This window comes from Chrysemys picta, chromosome 1 (genome assembly GCF_011386835.1).
Source record: "Chrysemys picta bellii isolate R12L10 chromosome 1, ASM1138683v2, whole genome shotgun sequence".
Classification (NCBI taxonomy): Eukaryota; Metazoa; Chordata; order Testudines; family Emydidae; genus Chrysemys; species Chrysemys picta.
Window position 1 is genome coordinate 278,846,419 of NC_088791.1, and position 23,285 is coordinate 278,869,703.

The 23,285-nt window shown below is 41.4% G+C and overlaps 1 long non-coding RNA gene across 1 annotated transcript in view; it reads right to left on the reverse strand.

Moving 5' to 3' along the window:
* Nucleotides 1-11,960: 11,960 nt before the first annotated feature.
* Nucleotides 11,961-23,285, reverse strand: part of LOC135980846 (uncharacterized) — an 80,055-nt gene continuing 68,730 nt past the window's right edge. The window contains exon 4 of the long non-coding RNA XR_010597746.1: nt 11,961-22,749. This is a non-coding gene — a long non-coding RNA (uncharacterized LOC135980846). The remainder of the gene's footprint in view (nt 22,750-23,285) is intronic.

Here is a 23,285-nt window from a genome sequence, read left to right on the forward strand (position 1 = left end):
TTGCATTTTTCCCTTTGTTTAGGTATGTTATGTTGTAAAATTCCCTCTCTCTGCTTTTTGTTTTGCAGCACATTCCTAATTATATCAATCCTTGGTTGGTTTTCTGTGAATCCTTTTGCTGTTTTCATGTTTATTTTTTTGGATGTGCATGAATTAAGGATTAAGCTCTTTTGAGGAGAGTTATTTTTTTTTTCTTCATTGCTTGTATAGCGTGGCATAGTCAGAACCATGTGAGCATTGCCAAATTAAGTTTATGTGTTTCAGTGAACCTTTCCAGTGGACTTGGTTCAAAATGATAAGACATTCACACAACTACTGGATTCTGTGTCATCTCAGACCAAAATGTAAAAGAACCAATAGCAAGACTGAAGACTGTCTCCCAATCCTGCTGTTGTAGAATGACATGGACAAGAGGAATGGTCCATTCATTCCTATGAAGACACTTAACTGAGATTTATTGGTGGTATAGACTTCCCAGGTACTCCTCCAACAATCAAGCGGCACGAGCCGAGGGATGTGCTGGCCACGGCTTCCCACCTCCCCCATTGGCCTGGGACAGCGAACCATAGCCAGTGGGAGCAGCGATCAGCTGAACCTGGCGACATGGCAGGAAAACAAACTGGCCTGGCCCGCCAGGGTGCTTACCCTGGTGAGCCGTGTGTCAGAGGTTGCCGACCCCTGGATTACAACCATGAATAGGGTGTAATTCTGGCCCTCCTGAAGTCAAAGACAGTTTTGCCATTGACTAGACCTGTCAGGAATATTTTAAATGAAAAATGAATTTGTCAAAACCAAACTTTTTAATGGGAAATAGTCATTTATTTAGCCATTCTCTTAACAAAAAAGTCCAGTTTTCTAGTATGATACAACTTGTTGCCTCTACTAGAAGAATATAAACTGAGAAATTATAATTATTCTGGAAGAAATGTAGATTCAGAACACTGAGTTTGCTTTCCCAAAAAACTCTCAGTTCTTGGATGTGAGTTACATTGTTCACAAAAACTAAAGGGGAAAAATAAGCACTGAATTCAAAAGAAGTGAAAAAATAATTTTTTTATTAAAAGGAAGGAAAGTTTGATGATGCATTCAGAGCTTTGCAGAAATCAGTGCGTTGAGGGGAGAAACTACTTCTAACTGAAAGTTGCATTTAGCAGGATGTGTGGTCCTGTGGGTAGAGCAGGGGATTAAATGTCAGGACTCCTGGGTTCTCTTTTCAGCTCAGCCACCCACTGACTTGCTATGTGACCTTGTGCAAGTCTGTATTTCAGTTCACTCACCTACAAAGTGTCTAGTGTCTACAATTATAGCATCTTTATCTGTAATGTGTCATAGGTGCCTGGGAGTTAGATTTGCAAAAGAAAAGACCCAGTGCTTTTATTAACTGCATGAGTACCCTAGTTAGCTGAAGACTCTAGAAACAGCTAGTTCACACTGGGCATGCTCACAGGATTACGTAGCAGATCCAACAAAGCACTTGAAGGTTCGACTCACATGCGTAAAGTTATGGAAATACCTAAGTTCTGTGCTGGTCTGGGTCCTAACGTAGGTTTGTATATAGCAACTCCAGTGCCAATTAGAATAAAATAAATATAAAAACTGGTCAAACTTGAACTGAAACATTTCAAAATTATCAAAACAAAAACATTTGTATTGATCCAAACAAACAACACATAATTGGATTTTGGTTCATAATTTTTTTCTTTAATATTTCAAGTTTTCATCACAATTCAGGATGGGAAAAAAAATCATGTTTTGAAAATATTCATGGGATGGAAAAATCGTTTCCTGCCCAGCTCTACCACTCTCAATGGGGCCAGGATTTCACCCTCAGTTACTCTGAGGCATGGCAGGGGAAGCTTCCCTTCCAGAAACTTTCAGCCACTTCAGGACCTTTTCCCCTTTTTTGCCCTCACAGAAATTGGGGATAAAGCAAGGGTAAATCTCTCTGCTCTATTGTAGTATTATACTTTCACTATAATGTTAGATGTGATGCAGTATATGTTACGTGGAATACTTAGGGCTTGATTCTAATGCTCATTGAGATCAATGAGAGTTTTTCCATTGACTTTAATAGGCTTTAGATCAAGGCCTTAATCATTAAAACACTACAGCGAGGGGCAGTATGTCCACTGATACCGTTCTGAGGAGTACAAAAACTGCTAGACAATTTATAGTACATAAAGATTTCTTATCAGTGATGCTGAAGGGGAAATCCAGGGACCATAGAACCAGAGAGAATATTTTTAAATTTATATTTTATGTTAACTTTACAATTTAATCCTTTGTCTAGAGATAGATTAACCCTAGCATGAAAACTAGCCATCAAATTAATCCCTGACATTCGAAGTCAAGCACTGACACCAGGGATATGTTCGTATTGGGGTTGAAATATCTCAGGCTCCAGTTACTACAACATTACCCTGATCTGTTTACAGAAAGAAGCTGGAAGTCATCATCATCATATTAGGAGGTGAATTCTTCTGTGAAGTGAAGGACTGCAACTCTGGATACATGCTAGAGACCAACAGCTAAGTCTGGTCACTTTTACAAAGAGCAACAATGATCTCTAGTGGCAGGAAGGAGTTATTTCAAGCTTAGTCAGAGAAAATTCAGCACTATGCAGATTGTCCACATCTTATTTAGTTCAAATTGTTTTTTAAAAACTTTTTTAACTAACGCAAGTTGATGAGACTTAATTCCCACAACAGTAGTTCCCCTTTATCTATATGGAATTAAATTTGCAATTCTACAGATCCCTTTGGCAATAACCTAGTTATGGCATATGAAAATGTCTTCCTGTGTTTTGTTCCAAAACAATTTCAGATATATTACTTTCATAACTGCTTTTAGCTGATGCTTTTGGATTTCTGAATTGCTGATGATAGAAGAACATATAGGGACACTAAACCAGAGTGTACATTCCTCCTTTCCTGTGCACCTTTTCCTTTCTGGTTCCTACCACTGACATTAACTAGAAGCTGCCACAAAACACCAGATGAATAGCCTTGCATTGTCAAAGACAGCTTCACTGATTAACATATGGATAGAAATGCCTCATAATATGTAGGGACCTATTGTATGAGGGAGTTCCAGGATTAGTGGTTGCTGCTTTTGTTTCTTTGTTTGTTTAAGGAAAGAAAAGTTACTTACTTTACAGGGCATAAAGGACAGTGTAGGCCCAACCACCATTCAATTTCTTCACCAGTGCAGAATCCAGATGTTACAGGACTTCATAGTAGCAGGGAAGGAGGCCAGCTAGTGGAATATAAATGCACAGCTCATCTTGAAGAGCCACAATTACTGTAAGGTAAGTAACTTTTCTTTCTTCTTTGAGTGCTTGTCTTTATATATTCCACACTTGGTGACTCATACACCAAAGGAGGTGGGACCACTTAAATAAAGACTGCCACACAGCTCTGTCAAAAGAAGCATCAGACCTCAATGCTTTCATCAGAGAGCAACGTTAAGTGAAAGTATGGACGGAACCCCAAGTAGCTGCCCTGCAGATGTTTGAAATAGGTGTATTTTGCCAGGAAACCACAGAAGCTCCCTAAGCCCCAGTGCAGTGAGCACTAATCTGAGCTGGGGAAATTTAAACTTTCTAATTTTTATTATTTATTATTTGTATTACCGTAGCACCTCAGAGCCCGTGTCACGGACCAAAACCCCATTGTGCTATGAGCTGTACCATCTGGGGAGATATCACTTCACTTTTCATTCTCTCTGCAAATGCTGTAAGTGGCCTTGGGGAAGTCCTGAAGGATTTGTTCCTTTGAAAAGAAAAATATAAGGCCCGGGAAACATCTAAGGTGTGCAGCACAACCTCCTCTTGATTAGTATGCAGTGTGGGGAAAAATATGTTAAATGAATCATTGGTTCAAATGAAAATCTATGACTACTTTGGGCAAGAACTCGGAGTGGGATCTGTGTGATACCTTATCTCTACAGCATATAGTAGAGTCATCATGAGAGCCTGTATTTTCAAAATTCTTCTTTCTGGTGCGATTGCCATTAAAATGTATATGTTCATAGATATATGCAACAAGGAGCAGGTTGCTAAGGGTTCAAATGGAGTCTCATTAAGTCTGCCTGAATCACATTGAGGTTCCATAGCAGAGGAGATTCTTTACTAGTGGAAAAACATGCCTAAGGCCTTTAAGGAATCCTAGTGAGGTGGGAAAAATGTGTAGCTTTCAATGGGGGTGTGTGGGTGGGTGATATAACCTTAATTAGAAATGGCTGCCAAGTGCACTCCAGAGCTCTTTACTGAGAGTAAATAGTCCAAGATAGTAGAACCTGGTAGATTGTAATTAAGGTTATTCACGCCAAATATGAAATCTTTTCCATTTAGCATCATAAATTAGTCTGGCATCATCTTTCTGACTTTGGATCCAAATATTCTGGACATTTGAGGAACTGGATCTCACCCTGTGTGACATGCAACCAGTAGCCAAGCTGTGAGGTGGAGGAAGGCTGGATTCAGGTGCAAGATGTTTCTGTTGTCTTGATGTTTTAGGTCCAGTACAAGAAGAAAGGGTTCAGTGGACAAACTGATAGAGTACCAACTCTGGGTATCGAAACTCCCTCACCCAGGGCAGGCACTATCATAGTTAACCTGGCAACTTTTTGTGTGATCTTCCTGAACCCCTGGAAATAAGAGGGATTGATGGGTAAACATACATCAGTCCTGGGGACCACTGAATGAGAAATGCATTCAACAGGGATCCTGGGCAGAAAGTTAGACACTTTTTGTTTCTGTTTGTTGCAAATAGATCTATTGATAAATGACCCGACTCCTGGATAATGGAATGAATAACAAAATCTTTCACTCATCACCTGATAAAAAAATGTCTGCTCAGACAGTCTTCTAGAGCATTCTGTAGATCTGGGAGATGAATTGCCATGAGATACACTCAATGCAGAATACATTGGTCCCATAGTCAAAACACTACTTGACATATAGTGGGTGAATGACTCCCTGCCTGTTTATTTAAAAGTCTGTCAGTCATAACTTGAATTGTCAGTCCTCGGACCATTGGTAAAAATTCAGTACAGGCCCTGCAAACCTCTCTGAGCACTAATACATTTATGAATAGATAAGTCTCTTTGTGGCTCCATAGACCTTGGCCTAATGATAGTCCAGTTGTGCTCCTCATCCCTGAAAGGACACGTTCTTCATTAAAGTTCTCTAATATGGAGAAAGGGGTATTCCTCAGCACACCTGGTTGGGGTCCTTCCACCATTTTCAGGATGTGAAAACATTGTGAGGCATGTCTATTTGATGTTTCCTTGGTGTGTAAACCAACTTATCCAACCCTTCATGCAATGTAAGTGCAGTCTGTGATGCTGTGTAATCAATGTGCAGGAGACCATATGACCAAGCATCCCTTCACCTTAGAAAAGTATGAGGATATTTTTAAAGTTCATTGATTAGGTTGGACATGCCCTTGAATCTGTCCTCAGGAAGATAAGATTTGGCTTTTGTAGAGTCTAATACTGCTGTTATGAATTCTATCCTCTGTGTAGCTATTAACAGGGACTTTTATCTGTTGATCTTTACCCTAGGGTACAAAAGAGTTAGAAAAACTGATTAAAGGAACGTTCTATTTGTTGAAGCGATTTTCCTTAGATGAGTCAGTCATCTAGATACTGGTAAAATTATTCCCCAACTTCTCAGTGGACAGCAACATCTGCTAGAGCTTTGGTGAACACCCTCAACATCATAGAAAGGTAGGACTGAAGGGTAGGATTCTGAATGGATAATGGTTCTGTCCTACCTGAAATCATAAGTACTTTCTGAGTACTGGGTATATGGAGATGTGGAAGTAGGCATCTTGCAGGTTCAGAGCTGCAAGCCAGTCCTTAGTGTATAGTGATGGAGTTATGGAGGCTAGGGTTACCATTCTGAATTTAAAGTATCAAATGAAGGTTTTGAGCCTTCTCAAGTCTAGTATCAGGTACCACCTTCCCTTTTTCTTTTCAATTGGAGTAAAATCAATTTCCCCTTTATTGTGTAGAGGAACCTCTTCTGTTGTTCGAAGAGACGGAAGTGACTCCACCTCCTGATGTCACAATCTCTTACAAGAGGGTTCACTAAGAAGGGATGGGAATGAGAGATAGGCATTGTATAGAACTGTAGAGAGTATTTGAGTGAGATTCTCTAGGACCCAGTGATCTGTTGTTATTGTGTTCCATAACTTCTTGACAAATTGAAGATGATACCCAAATGGGGAGGAAGAAAGGATATGGAGCCAATAGACTAACCATAGAGTGACTGTTGACCACCCTGACAGAATGATTGTTTTGATATAGATGCACAATGGGATAAAGTTGTAGCCAGTGAAGTTCTTTCTTAAAACCACTGTCTCTTTCCTGCAGGCATCAAGACTGGTAGAAAAAAAAGTACAAGTTAATGGCCTCTAGCTTAAGTGTGGGGTCTTACCTGTTTTCTTAAAAAAGCCAGTATATCAACTCCAAGACAGAGAGGCATATCCTAGGAATCATTCAACACGTGAAGAATCTTGACAGTTTTTATGATAAAAAAGATCGGGGACTTCAAATGTAGGTTCCTCCATGGTTGATGGCACCTCCCTCGGGATGCCAGAACTTTGGCACCAATGGCCTCCTTATAGGAATAGACATTGCTATTGACTCTGAAGCAGTATTGGCAACATCTTTCCAAATCTAAGAGTAGATTATCATTCAGTAAGACTTGGGCTGCTTTCCTAGTCCCTGCCTGTTGAAGAGTGATCCCAGGGGTACTCTTCTGATTTCATCAAGCTCAAACTATCAAGAGGGACACAGAGGGATAAAGATAATTGGCGAGATAGAAAAGTAATAGAAGCAGTGGTGTAAATACATATTGGTGTGACTGTGGGCCAAAAGTCAATGTGATGTGTATAAAAAAAGGGGTGGAAAGGGAAGGAGATGTAGCAAGTAAAGCAAATAACAGGAGCTAATGGGAAGATGTAAGGTAAGGTAAGAGATGAGGGTGCAGGGGGATAACAGAAACTGCAAGAACTGCTTGGGCTGTATACTTGCATTGGCATCACCTTGTATCTTCAAGGTGTAGGTGTAAAATACACTGGTCTACTTTATGTGATAATGTCTCCCTCTAGTGGCTACCTGCAGCAACTATACTGCCTGCTATCTTCTCATAGGTAAACTCAAGGCTTTTAGTTCAAATAGTATTGGCTTGTGTAACTTACATAGGACAGCAGTGACTCTGTCCAGCACATACATGTGTGAATTTCCTTCTCCCTTTTAAAAGGATTTGAAGGATGAAAGAAAAAGAGGGTATTTGGGGAATGAAGACAGAGATCATTCCAGGCAACGATTTAATCTCCTGTTCTCCAGTGAGAATTTGCTAGTAATTTAACTGGTCACTGTGATTTAATTTTTTAAATAGTCTATGTGCATATACCTAAAAATTACAATTAGGGCATGACAACATTGACAATACTGTTTTAAGTAACCTTGTCAATCATCCCAGTATACATATTGACAGTATCACTTATAGCAAATCATAGCTTTATGGAAAATAGGTCTTGTCAAACAAACCTGATTTAATTCTTTGATGAGATTACAAGTTTGGTGGACAAAGGTAACTGCATAAATGTAATACACTAAGACTTCTGTAAGGTGTCTGACTTAGTACGGCATGACATTCTGACTAAAAATTAGCACTGTACAAAATCAAAACACATTAAATGGATTAAGAACTGGCTAACTGACCGATCTCAAAAAGTTTTCATCAATGTGAAATCATAACTGAATAGTTGTGTTTCTAATGAAATTCTGCAGAGATTACTACTAGACCCAAGACTATTCAACATTGTTATCAATGACTGGGACAAGTTCATTGCTGCCAATAGCCCAGTGGTCAGGGTATGAACATAGGATATGGAAGATACAAATTCATGTCTCTGCTCTGACTAACTCAGAGCAGGGACTTCAATCATTTGACTACTGGCTATTCTGGGTTGGGTGTATTTTTTTTTCCCCATGAAAAATGTCAAGATGTCTTGGCTTTGTCCTGATGCAGAATGAAAACAAATGTCAAAACTTCAACTTTTTTCACAAAATGGAATTCTTCTTTTCTGGCTTTCTTGGTTAGATTGATATAAATATGGCATTCAGTTCTGGGGTGCACATTTTAAAAAGGATGGAGAAAAATTGGAAAGAGTACAGAGAAGAGCCACAAATTATTTGAGGATTAGAAAAAAAATGATTTACAGCCAGAGACTTCAAGAGCTCAATCTGTTTATTTTATAAAAAAAGATTAATAGGTAACTTGATCACAGTACCTTAACAGGTAGAAACCACCAGTACAAAAGAGCTCTTCAATTTTGAGGAGAAAGGCATAACAAAATACACTGGTTAGAAGTTAAAGCCAGTCAAATTCCAATTAGAAATAAGGCACCATTTTTTAACAGTCAGAGTGGTTAACCAATGGACCAAACTGCCAAGGAAAATGATGGATTCTCCATCTCTTAATGTCTTCAAGACTAGATGCCTTTTTGAAAGATAAGCTTTAGTCAAACACAAGTTATTGGGCTCAGTACAAGGATAACTGGGTGAAATTCTATGGTCTATAGAGGTCACACTAGATCAGTGGTCCCCAACCTTTTTTGTCTGGTGGGTGCCAGACGACGAGCCACGGAGGACTGTGGCGGCGGATGAGCATCCGCTGAAATGCTGCCGACAAGCGGCAATGTCAATAGGCGTCGCCGCCGAAATGCCGCCGACAAGCAGCGTCATCCAGAGGTGTCGCCGTCGAAATGCTGCCGAAAATCGGTGGCATTTCAGTGGCAACGCCTCTGGATGCTGCTGCTTCTCAGCAGCATTCTGGTGGGTACCTGTCCGCTGGCCAGTACGCGGGCGCACTTTGACGACCTAGCGGGCACCATGGTGCCCGTGGGCACCACATTGGGGACCCCTGCACTAGATGATCTAATGGTCTCTTCTGGCTTTAAACTATAATTCAATGAATAGTACATGTATGGCACATATTTATGCCTATTTTCTTTAATTATATTTATTAGTCAAAGATTGTTTTGATACCAGTAGTAGAACATTTGAACATGGGCAGCATACTACCATATGGAATAACAGCATGGGACACATGACAGCTGTTTCCCACTGGACAGGAGTTTAGAGACCTAAAGCTCTGTTTAATTCTTGTTAAATACATCAATTAAAACTCTTCTAATTAAAAAAAATAATCACACATGCACACACTTAACAGCTGCTAAACCATTTTACCCCGCAGAATTCTAATGCTACAGATCCCACATAGTTATGTTCTAAGAAGAGAGCTTGCAACGTATTCAGTTTCAGGCACAGGGGAGGAATCATGTGTTTCATGGTGCCTTCTAAGTTTTGAAGTTTGCATGGATTCTAAATATTACGGATTCAATGTGACTGAATTTGTAAACTAGGATATGAGTGAAAGAAGACTGCTGAATGGGAACGTTTTTTGTTTTTTAATCAGCTGCTGGTGCTTCTGCTTTAGGCACTACACAATTCCACAACTTCTATCACTTATAGTACCCCTTCTTTCCCAAATGTAGATACTCACCTTTTTGAGAGTCAGTTGTGGCTCTTTAGCCACAGCCCCATGGTAATAAAAATATTTATCCTTTTTCATTCATAGATCTCAAAGCACTTTACACACATAGGTAAACATTATCTTCTCTCTTTTACAGATGAGGGAAACTGAGAAATCTTGCTCATAGTCACAGAGAAAATTATCAGCAGAACCAGAAATAAAATCCCTATCTCCAGACTTCCTCGCAGAGTTCCATCCACTGGGAATCACAACCTCACTGGGAGTCCCTAGGGGCACAGGGTGAGGTACCTCAAAGTATTTTAGGCACCAATATGCCTCTTTAGTCACCTAAGTCCACCCAATTTGTTGTTGTTAAACACTGTCACCGTAGAAAAGAAGTTGGTTCAGTTTTAGAATATCCTACAATGGCACAGTAATATAGACCAGAGATAGTAGGGAGCAGATATGGAGGCGCCTACATTGCTCCCAGAGGCCTGACAAAAGTAAGCACAACATTAGAGTATGTGATTTACAGTTACAGCTCACAAAAATGAGAGCAGGTTTTCATCATTTGGTAAAGCCTATTTTTACCAATATGGAAGGATCACAGATGAAAAGTACACTTCTTCTGAGGAGAGCAGGAGAAGGAAGGCATGGTGTAAGGAGCACACAAAGAGATACCGAGCCGAGGAATGTGCTGGCTGCCAGTGGGAGCCACGGCCAGTGGGAGCTGCAATCAGCCGAACCTGCGGAAGCTGCAGGTAAACAAACCATCCCACCCGCCAACAGATTTCCCTGACTGGCCGCATGCCAAAGGTTGCCGATCCCTAGACTATGTATACTCAAAAGAAGTGAACTCTTTCAGAGTGAATTCCACCTGCAAAATAGTTATTTTAGAACAGCTTGAGGGTGGATGTAATTGTCACTTTACTTTCACTTTTAACAATCAGTGCCTGGTGTGATGCTGGCAGACCAGGTGTCAGCTTGTGCCAAGACCCCCAGGACTGAACTGAACACTGGCCAATGCATAGCTGGCTCATCTGTGTTAGCATTGTTAAAATTGATGTTAAGCTTATTAGAATGTGTTTAGTGTTTAGACTTTAGGAAATGCTTCTAGGATGCTGCAGGTAGTATTCTCACTTATAACATCTGTACCCCATGTTATAAGGTTATATTAAGCCTCTGTAAGCGTGTAACTCAACAAACAGGAAAGAAGCATTAACTAATGTAAAATGCTGGCTTCCTACAAAAGACGTTAGGTCCTGCCCACAACAAGGCCCATAGAAGCCAAATGAGCCTGTGTAACATAAAAGAACAAAGACTATAGTAATAGAATCATAGACTTTTGGAACCTAACACTGTAACTCACTTGTGTGTGTATGTTTACCTGCTTTAACCTTGGAAATAACTATCTTATCTCTTTTTCTTAGTTAATACATCTTTAGTTGTTGTTGTTGTTTTTTTTTAGGATTGACTACAAGTGTTATCTTTGGCAGAAGATCTAAAGTGCAGTTGACCTGGGGTAAGTGACTAGTTCTTTGGAACTGGGAGTACCCTGTATATTGTTGTGATTTTTGGTGTAAGGGACCATCTATCACAAAGGCAAGTTTTTTTCAGGGTGGCAAGACTGGAGTACCCAGAGGGACTGTCTGTGACTCCTTGTTAAAGATGTTGTAGTGTTTACGGAGTTCACACTTGCTACTTGGTTGGTGAAATCTAAGTATAGAATTCACAACCAGTTTGGGATTTGTGCCTTGCTTCTTAACAGTCTGCCTTGAGGTTGATACTAATGTTCTTGAGCCACTCCAGAGAGCTTGATACCTGATTTCAAGCTGGGCCTGAACCAAGCCTTTAATTTTATGCATTCTGCTTCCATTCCACAGCTAAATATTCTAAAGCATCCATTAATTTTCGGTGCTTCCATTTTTTGATACCATCATGAGACACCTAGGGCCTGATTTTTCAGAGGTGCTGAACACCCAGTTAAAAACACTGAGGATTTTGTGCACTCAACACTGAAAGTCAGAACCTGTACATCTCAAATTGTGTACCTCAAGCAACCAATATTAATGATGAGTTTTTAAATGGTTGGCCACTTATACCTGACTCGTGGGTGCAAGCAGATGATTAACTGTCTAATGCTAGCAACTTTGCTCACGGTTCATTCTGGGAGCAAAACTACACTTGTAAAATTAGAGCCCATTGCTGAAAATCAGGCCCTTAGTAGTCTTAAGTTATAATCTTATTGATCTTTACACATCATTAAGAAAAGTAAAGAAAAAATCGTGGAAGGTTTTTGTGATGTTGTCTGATTAAACTATAATTATGCAAACTATTTTTGCTACCATTGCTATATCATTGCAGCAAATCTGATACAAAATATAACTCATGGCCAGAAAGGGTTAAACAGCTTGCAGGCTAACTAACCCAAACCTGACCTTTAAAGTCATGTTAAAAAGGTATGGGAATAGTAATTAGGGGCATTCATGTTAAATAGGCTAGAACTTTGAAATGCAAACCTATATTGTTAGAAGTTAGAAGTGATACTAATTGTGTGTATCTTAGATGCTACCTGTCTGTCACTATAGCTACTAATTCAAAGATCAAAAGGGAATATTAACATTTAGATGAATCTTGGGTGAAATAATCTCATTTCTATATGTCTGTTTGAAGTTTATAATAGACTGCCTAATGGATGAATTGCCCTATGTTAATTTGTGTAACTAATTACTGGTGGTGTTTAGGAAGTAGAAGGTTACATCAAAAGCCTATTGTTTCCCCAGGACTGTGTGGTCAAGGAATGCTATAACACTGTTTAAAAAGACCTTTGGGTCTTGACTGTGTCATCTCAGATCTCAGAGGCTTCATACAGGGGAAGCTTAAGCCATAAGGACTGAGATCCCAGTCCTAAGATGGAACACCCTGAAATGATATTGGACCTATGAACTAAATTCTAAAGGAACACTTTGCAACTACAAAGCTCACCATCTCTGCTATGAATCTGAACCTCAAGCATTAAACTCTTGTCTATATGTATATTGATCTTTTAACCATACTCTCTCTTTCTTTTAAAAAAACAGGAGTACTTGTGGCACCTTAGAGACTCGCAAATTTTTCCACTCCATACGGCTAAATGCAGTGCCTTGCATAATGACAGGTTTCAGAGTAGAAGCCGTGTTAGTCTGTATCCGCAAAAAGAACAGGAGTACTTTTTCTTTTGTTTTTTGCGATTCATCCTAATTGAGTAACCTCAGCTGGCCCCCACTAGGACCCCAGTCACAGTTATGAAATTAATATTATTTACCAAGGACCTGAACAACTATTTTGGATCAGAATTGCATTTATTTGGGCACATTTGTGCATTGTTAAGGTTATTTACTCAACTATGTGCTGAGACTACCTCTGAGCCCATTTTCCTTGATAGCTTGGGACTTCAATACCCTGTCTTGCTGAGCCAGACACGCTAGCCTGCTGCACACACAGACCCAGGTCTGAACCATGTCCCCCAATAGATGCAGATTTAACTGAGAAGAGCTGAAGTCATGCTCCCATCTCTAGCACCCGGACACCCAGCTCCCAATGGGATCCAAACCCCAAATAAATCCATTTTACTCTATATAAAGCTTATACAGGGTAAACTCATAAATTGTGCACCCTCTATAACAGTGATAGAGTACTATGCACAGCTGTTTGCTCACCCAGGAATTAATTACTTACTCTGGGTTAATTTATAAACAAAAATGAGTTTATTAAATATAAAAAGTAGGATTTAAGTGATTCCAAGTAATAACAGACAGAACAAAGTACGTTACCAAGCAAAATAAAACAAAAAACACGCAAGTTTAAGCCTGATACAGTATGAAACTGAATGCAGGTAAATCTCACCCTCAGAGATGTTCCAATAAGCTTCTTTTACAGACTAGACTCCTTCCTAGTCTGGGTCCAGCAATCACTCACACCCCCATAGTTACTGCCCTTTGTTCTAGTTTCTTTCAGACATCTCTTTGGGGTGGAGAGGTCATCTCTTAAGCCAGCTGGAGACAAAACGGGGAGGCTTCCAGGGCCTTTTATATTTTCTCTCTTGTGGGTGGAAACCCCTTTGTTCTTCTGTGCAAAGTCACAGCAACAAGATGGAGTTTTTATCCACCTGAGCAAGTCACATGTCTATAAATAATTCAGCTTTTTTCAGGCTGACACCATTGGATACATGTTAGTTTGAACATTCCAAGGAAAGCTCAGATGTAGATTGGTGTCTCCCAAAGTCCGTTGTTAGTTAAGTGTTTCTTGATTGGGAACTTACTGAGAATAGTCCTTTCCCAAGAAGTTGACCAAATGCTTCACTGAGGCTACTTAGAATCAAACACATTGAGATACAAGTACATAGCCAATATTCATAACTTCAAATACAAAAATGATACACACATACAGACAGCATAATCACAACCAGAAAACTACCTTTCCATAGACACCCCACTTGACCTTCTCTGAACAAGTTGTAGTGTGGTGGCTGCCCCACTCCTGAGGAACAGGAGTTAAAAGCAGCCCTGAGGAGGGCTGTAGCTGGGAGAAAGCGGCTACTAGGCTGATTGGAGAAGCAGCCACAGCTGGGCCACACCCCAATCAGGCAACAGCTGGCCCTATCGGAGGCCAGTGACCCAGGAGCTGGCAGAGACTCTCTCTAGCTTTGAGAGGGAGGGACCTGGCTGCAGGGGAGCTGAGAGATGGTACCTGGAGTGGAGCAGGACTGGGGGAGGGCCGGGGGAACTGAGGAGCTCCGACCTGGAAACCCCCCAGGCTGCGGCCTAGTGGAAGGCCATTTAGTTACTGCGGTTGCAGGGGGCGGCCCATGGGTAGGCGGAGGCAGCGGGTCCAAACTCCCGTTGCCTATGATGAGTATCTTTTACACTGCAGTCTGCCCCAGTGAGCGGGGGCTAGATGGTGACTGACAGTAGCCTGCGACTGAGGTAAGGTGGGGATGAAGGGTTGGGGTGGGGAGACCCTGAGACTGTGGGGATATTGACAGGGGGTAGCACCCCAAAGACAGGGGGCACCGGGTCCTGAGAAGGACACGGGGGTCAGCAGTGGCGGGATACCAGCCTGCACAGGGCGCTCCAGAGGCTGGAAACTCTAATTCCCTGAGACGACCAGCAGGAGGCACCACCGGGGTGAGTCCCGCACTGACACAAAGACCAGATGCAACCAGTGATCTATACGGTCACAGTTCATGTCAATAACATCACATTAAGTATTGAATTATCCACCAGTTTGGGGGTTTGTCTGCCCCATTCTTTGCGGTTCATCCTAATTGAGTAACCTCAGCTGGCCCCCACTAGGACCCCAGTCACAGTTATGAAATTAATATTATTTACCAAGGACCTGAACAACTATTTTGGATCAGAATTGCATTTATTTGGGCACATTTGTGCATTGTTAAGGTTATTTACTCAACTAATTCTATTTTGGTTCTTTTACTGACTATGGGCCTATTTCCCTCCTAATCTCACTGGTGTCAATCAGGAGTAACTGTTTATATCAGTGGAGTTATATTAAAGTAAAACTGATATAAAACTTGACCAAATCAGAGTTCCAGGATTGTTTGAATTCTATGGGAGGCTGGGGAAAATCATCCAGTCCTTATTCTCACTGACCTCCACCTTTCAATGTGAGTTCTGCCTGAGCAAGGACTTACACTAACTCAAGAAAATATATTTGTGGAAGAACAGACAAGTCAGTGAAAGGATTTTATGTGAAGCTCAACATGTTTGTACTATTGGGCTAAATAGATGATTTTCCAGCATAGTTGTGGACAGATAGATGGGGTCTGAGGTGTACCAAGAAGGTCAGAAATGAGGATATGGCGATGGTCAAGATGTGAGAGGTAAATGGGTGTAAAACATCCATTTGTATTTGACAGTTTTATATTCTCTTTGCAAGGTGTAAAGAACTTCAGAAGCTGCAAGACAGTAGAGAATCAGGACATTGAGTACAATAAGAAATTTCGCTGCCTGTATGCAGGCATAACACACCTAAGAGAGCCACCTAGCCCTAAAACATAGCAATTGCCATACTAGATCTGACCTTTGGTCCATTTAGTCCAGTATTCTACCAATGACCATAGCCAACACCAACTGCTTCAGCTCACCATGTAAGAAATCCTGTACTAAGCAGATGTGGGACAATCTGTGCCCCAAGTGCATCCTGAAAGAAATCCTTCCTGAACCCCCTCTTACGGCCTTCAAACAAGCTCATCATCAGAAGCAAGTTCCCCAAGATCAGGACGCACCAACTCAGAGTGGCACCAGACCCTGCCAGAACAATAGATGCAAACCTGGAGACATATCTCCACTGCTACAATGATCAACAGTCCCCCACCCCACAACATACCCAGGGCCGGCTCTAGCTTTTTTGCTGCCCCAAGCAGAAAAAAAAAGTGCCGCCCCCCGAGGCTCCCCGCCGAGCGCCGCCGGAACCCCCCCCCAGAGCGCCGCCCTCCCACACTGCCCCCCCCGCCGAGCTCCGCGCCGCCGGAGCCCACCCCCCCCGAGCGCCGTCCCCCCGCACCGCCCCCCCGCCGAGCGCTGGAACCCCACCCCCGAGCGCCGAGCCCCGTGCTGCCCCCCCGCTGAGCTCCGCGCCGCCGGAGCCCGCCCCCGCCCCCGCCAAGCGCCGCCGGAACCCCCCCCAGAGCGCCGCCCCCGCGTCGCCCCCCCACCGAGCACCGGGCCCCCGGAGCCCGCCCCCCGCGCCGAGCGCCGGGCCACGCCGCCGGAGCGTGGAATGCTGCGCCGCGCTCCCCCCGCCACCCCTTACCAGGTGCCGCCCCAAGCATGTGCTTGGGTGCCTGGTGCCTGGAGCCGGCCCTGAACACACCTTTCAAGATCAATGGGTCCTACGCATGCGTATCACAACAACTTCCTCTAGTGCACTATATGCCCCAATAACAAGTATGTGGGTGAAACCAGATAATCACTACACTCTTGAATGAACTCACACAGGAAAATGATAAAAGACAAAAACACCATATCACCCATGGGTGAACATTTTTCACAAAGTGAGCACTTTATATCTGACATAACAGTCCTCATCCTCAAAGGAAACCTGCACAACACTTTCAAAAGATGAATCTGGGAGCTTAAATTCATAACTTTGTTAGACACTACAAATCATGGACTGAATAGAGATACTGGATTTATGGCTTATTAAAGCAATCTAAAATCCATTAACAACCCCTTTCACTGCATCCTCCCCCCTTCCTTTTTCCCTCTCCCTCCCTCCCCTGGTGACTGGATGGGTGTTAATGGGCTGCTTCACCTTGAAATATGTATTAACTACTTATGCCAAACAATCTGTTCCATCTTATCTTTAGCAGCGACAAGCTGATTACTTTCCCCAGACCTGAAGAAGAGCTCCATGTAAGCTCAAAAGCTTGTCTCTCTCACCAACAGAAATGGTCCAATAATAGATATCTCACCTACCTTGTCTCTTTTGTGTTTTATAGCATTGTTCTGTTCTTTATTCACCCACCAGATGGCACTAAAGATTTGACTAAAGGTTAGCCTTGTGAGTGTCAACCTGTGTGTTGCTTCTTATATACATTTTCACCATATTTCTTCATATGCGTGAAACTGAAGTATAGTTTATATACACAAAGTTTGACTGGAGCAATAGTATTCTCTTTTGAAAAAAATAGTTCAGGGTGATCGAGAGTTCTACATACTGTAAACATGGCACTGAGACAAATTTGGCTGAAATGATGATTGCTTTACATAGTACTCCCATCTTGAGACTTTTAAAATGTCTTCTTCAAATACATAAGTAAAATAATCTTCAAAGTGCAAAATAACCCAGAGGGAAGAAAATTTCTCCAGAGACACAGTTCTATTTAACCTCTGAGATTCTCTTGTAGATGCAGTGATCACACTTTAAAAAAAGTTTATCCTATTTTGAAAGACTCCGTATGGGTTAGAGAGTTAGTCCCCATATTTGAAATGGGAAGATAAACTAGTAATATTTGAGTTTCTCAAATTAATGCTTCTGATCATTTGTTTTTAAAGGATATTCTATTGTCCCATTCATAATTCAGAAAAGCTCCTACTTCATGTGTAGATTTTAGGCTCTTTAAGGGGAGTTTTTTATATAAATGTTTATATTACCCTTTCAGGAGAACCCTGTACATAATAACAAACTGTCCTAACATCATCATAAGCACACTGAGCATAATTTGGGAAAACACAATAACTAGGGTTCATAAACATAAACCATGAGCAAGAGACCACACCCAAGTAAGTTGGGCAGTGTACTTTTCCTCTCAGGTTCTTAAGACCAGCCACCCAAAAGTCCCTTTAACGCAGTGGTTCTCAAACTTTTTTACTGGTGACCCCTTTCACATAGCAAGCCTCTGAGTCCGACCCCCCTTATAAATTAAAAACACTTTTTTATATATTTAACACCATTATAAATGCTGGAGGTAAAGCAGGGTTGAGGTAGAGGTTGACAGCTCGCGACCCCCCATGTAATAACCTTGCAACCCCCTGGTGGGTCCTGACCCCCAGTTTGAGAACCCCTGCTTTAACGTGCACATCCCTTCTCTGCACCCCACTCACAGTTGCTGTCCTTGGCCAGTGCAGTCCCAGAGTTCAGATGTTCATCCACAGAGTTCATCTCCCATCCTGGGTGGAAGGGCAAGGAGGCGCCTTACATGCCTGCTGCTCGGGCACTCGCTTGTCGCCCTGCCGGCTGATTGCCATGCCTCTCTGATCTGGCCCTCCCCACCAGCTGCCCTGCTGGCCATGCCTCTCCACTTGCCAGGATCTCTTCAGGGCCCACCACTTAACAAAGTGTGACAGATTTATGTTACCAATCTGCCTGGGCCTTCAGGTGATCAGGCTGAGGGCGCAGGATCTTTAGGGGAGGAGATGAAGGAGCACACCAAGTGACTGAGTTTAAAGCTTTATTAACCAAATAACAGTGGTGAGTGGTGGGTGCACCCCACGGCACTCAGAGGGAGGAAGAAAGCATTAATACCTGCGCCCTAACCCACTTTCATACTTACACATGCACAACACAAGGCTGGCCAAGCCTGGGTGTAACGTAAGAAGAAGAGGGGGAAGGGTAGACGAGAGTTCTGCCCTGTGCACAGGTTGTCTAGGGTCCGCTGTAAATCTCTGACTTGCTTCAGCTCTCGGGAGGGTTTTAAGCCCTGGCTTCTTCCAGGGGCGTTTTCGTCCAGGGACTCTTGTCCCACATGCTCTCGGTACCAGTCTGAACTGGCCTTCCACGCTCCCTTAGTTTCCCCAAGACACACCGGTTTCAGGGCTGCGAGATTGTTGTTTTTCAACTCACTGACCATCACAATCTTACTAGTTTTGCAACCGCTTCAGTTCTGTCTGGCTCAGTTCTCCTTTCCAACAGCTGGCCGGGGTTGAGATACAGGCTTCTGGCTGTTTGGCAGCAGAGAACTTGCTTGTGTGTGTTGGCCTTCGGCTGCAGTTTCATTTCTTATCTTCGGGCCTAGCTGGATTGTTGAGTTAACCCGTTCCTTTCTTCCTTCCTCCTCCTTCAGCCTCTTGTAACCTCTAAAGGAATCTTCCACTCCACACTCTCACCTTCAACCCTTCCCAAGATACTTTGCAATGCATATAAAGGCGTTAGCAATATACAGTGCTGGTGCTGGGTAGGGGGTCAGGGTCGCATTTTATTGTGATAATAGCTCTTAGTGAGTTCAGCTGTTGGGGGGAAGCCTCACTGCTGGTGTACACTGGGCAGTCTCTTGCAATAGAGACACTGTCCCAAAGTAGGTCTAATACTTAGATATCAGTGATTTCAGCTCTGCAGCATGTGACAAGACTCTCAATTGAGTCTAAATTAGCTCTTTTATTATATCATGGGGAGAGGAAGAGTCAAATGGTATCTAGGGCAATTAAACAGGGCCCATACCACCAGGCACAAGTACCTCTCCCCCACCCTCTATCAACTCACTGTGCTTTGGAACCCATGTTCCATGTCCCCTACCTAGTGTGCCATTCAAGTAAGGGTGAGTCCCTTCATCGGGGTATGCCAGGTATAGTTCTGCTGCCCTCGGTTAACACAACAAGGATAACAACCCTTTATTACTCCTGCCCCAATAACAAGAAGACTGGGGATCCAACACCAGTCATAAGTGATCATTTGGACAAGCAATCCCATCATGCTGAGCACCTAGTCAGGGTAGGTGTGTCCATGCAAATGATATCAGCTCCTGAAGTCCTTTTCCATAGCTCACCACTTGATGTCAGGGAGAGTTCATTCAGACTCTGCTTGCATATACAATAGACTATAAGAAAAATAATTGACTGTTTTTGTAAAATCAAGCTGAGTATTTGAGTTCCAACAATATTCAGAACCTCAGGGTAAAAGACTGTATCCTTTATTCTTGTAAATCATATAGGATACTTTGGGTGCTGAGAAAAAAGATAGAATACAAAAGAATATTCTCAAAAGGAAGAAAGCAATAGACAGTAATACATACTGAAGTGGGATACTAAGAATCAGTTCCCACAAAAAATAGTCCAAGGTAGTTTCAAACTAAGTCACACAGTATTGCAAATGCCAGTAATAGAGAATTAATGTTCTTTGCCACAGCTACAAAAAAAAAAAAAGTAAAATGAAACCTACAGTGAATCAAAAACACGATACTGTGGTGAATCCTGCATGCAGAGTTCTTTAATTTCACATCTTCCTCTCAAAACCTACAAAGAATCATATGGAAACCAATCATAAACGCTCTGGAGATAGGATCTGGTGACTAGACCAATTTATGGCAACTAAAAGTAATTTATTCTGAGAGTATTCCACTTTCCCTTAGTTTAGCAGTAAGCATAGTTGACAGTATATTTATTGTCAGTTGCATCATATTTTAAATTGTGTGCTAAAAATAGAATGGGGCCCAATCCTCTAATTTCTCCATGTGTGAAAATCTCCTTGACTTCCTTGCATGTGGAATAATTTACAAAATTGCACTAAAAGTCTTGGGCCATCCCTGAACCCCTTGGAGGATGGAGGATCTAGCTAGCTTAGCAACAAGAAAAACCCATTTTAAAAATCCCATCTAAGACCCACTCCAATTTACACACTTAAAACAGGGTCTAAATAATTACTTGTTCCAGTGGAAGCTGTCTAAAATTCTGGCATCATTTCTTTTTATTTACCATGGCTGTTATATTTCATGTATTGTACATCATAACATACACTTGTGTGACCCTGATTTTATTCTGCTGCCCAAAAGTAGTGCAAAATCCTTCAAAATAAAAGACTTCCATTCCCCTATGATCCTAGTAGCTCTTCTTTGCACCTGTCCCTGTTTGAATTAATCTTTCTTGACCATGTACACAGTATTCCAAATGAGGTCTTTACAGTGCTTTGTCCATTAGTGTTAATATTTTCTGTCTCTACTGGAAATACTTCGCCTAATGCATCCTAGGATCACACTTGGCTTTTTCACAACCACATCACATTAGTGGCTCATAGTCATCCTGTGACTGGCCAATACGCCCAGGACTCTCTTCCTCTGTCACTTCCAATTGATGCATCCTCAGCTTATAGCAGAAATTCTTCTTATTAGACCCTAGGTGCATGACTATCCACAAATCACATTTCAGTTACTCCAGTCTGCAAGGTCATCCAGTATGTAGATAGCAATGGATTTTTCACCTTCAGTCCATTTGGTATGATGTCCATCCATTTGCATTTGGAAAGGAAGATGATATCTGTCTGTATTTGTGCAAGTTTCTTCATGAGGTTGATAGAGTTGTTCCTGTATAATGTCCCAATCCTTCTCTGTACTGGCAATGCCTCTCAACTTTATATCATGACCAAATTTCGTTAGCAAACTCCTACTTTTTGTGCCAAGGTGATTATTAAAAAATATTGAATTAAATTGGTCCCAAGACCAATCTTTGAGGTACTCCACTAGTAACCTGCTCCCAGTGTGATATGTCACTTTCAGCCTTCCACCCTTTAGCTAGTTCCTTACCCACCTTACAATTCTTAAACTGATCTCCATCTTATCTAATTTGAATATTAGATATATTGCATTTCTGTTAGAGAACCAAGCCTCCCCTTTTTTTCATTTACCTCTGTGAATTTATTTTTTAAATTAAATTAATTGTTTCTTTAATTTAATTACATTTAATTATTCTTTCCTTCACAATTTATTCTAAAGCCTTACATACTGCTGAATCCGGACTAACAGGTCTGTAAATGTCAGGTTCACTTTTTTCCCTTTCTTTACTATATGTGTGAGTGAGTCATATGGTATTACCCCAAATAGATAGATTTATTAAAAATCCTTGCTACTAGACTAGCAGTCTTACGTGCCAGGTTGTTGTTTTTTGTTTTTTGTTTTTTGTTTTTTTCAGTATTCTGGGATGAAATGTATCTGTTCACTCCAATTGGAGTGCATTAAGCTCTTTAATTTTTTCCCCACCTCAGATGTAGTAATTTCCATTTTTATACACTAATTTCCACCAGCCCTCCTGCCTTCATGCCCTTATCCTTATTGAAAACTGAGGTAAAATATTCATTTAGTTTTTGGGCCATACCTTTCATCTCCTCCCCATCCATACTATATAGCAGCCCAACCTCAAACTTGGCAAGAACAAATTCTTCTTGACTTTTAACAGTTCTCACTTTATTCCTACATCTTCTAATCCCTAAAATGTAGCTTTCTTAGCTGTTCAGTTTCTTTTTCCATTCCCTGTATACTCTCTGGTTTCTTTAACTAACCCTTCTGAGATGATTATTCATCCAAATGAGTCTGGAGGCTTTCTGTACAAGTTTTTTTTCCCTTTGCTTGACATGCAAATTGCAGATTTTGTAGAATTGATTTGAAGAAATTACAATCCTTCTCCATGTTTAAGTGCTTCAGCTCTTCAGTCCAGTTGACTTCTTTGACTATATTCCCTAAATTTCCCAAAGTCTGCCCTTTTGAAATAAAAAATCATAGCAGATGACTTGGTTGTGATTTTTTCCTTTAATTGAAACTGAATCAACTTGTGATCACTCAGTTTAAGTTTATTTCCTATGATGTCCTTACTACTTACCAAAATCAAGTCCAAAATTGCATTGTCTCTTTTTGGCTCAGTGACTGGTTCATGAAGAACATTATTCATCAAATCCAGGAATAACTGGATCCTCACTTTTAGTACCGTTTATTCTCCAATCTATATCCAGGAAGTAAAAGCTTCAATTATTACACAAGTCCTTGTAGTATTTCTCTCTCTAATAATATCTGAGCTCTCTATCCATAACCAAATCTAACTCTGGGGAGTCCATAGCAAACCCTTAACACTATCCCAATAGTACTTAATTTACAAACTTTCCCCAAAGTGACTTAGACCCAAACAGGTTTTGTTTTGTCTGTACCATCAGTTCTTATTTCTTTAAGGTTTATCTCATTATTGATATACAATGCTAACCACCTTCATCTTCATTTCTTTCTCTTCTAAACAGCACATACACTTCAATACAGTTATGAATGTTATTCCACTAGGTTTCTGTAATCCCAGCGTCTGGTTTGATCTCCTGCACCATTAGTTCCAGTTTCTCCATTTTATTAGTCAGATTTCTCATATTATTGTACAAGTATCTTAGTTGTTTCCCTCAGCCCTCACACAGTTTTCTAGTATGATTGGGCATAATCCTTTCACTAACTGTATCACCTACCTGACGGCTATTTCAATCAATATCTTGCTGACCA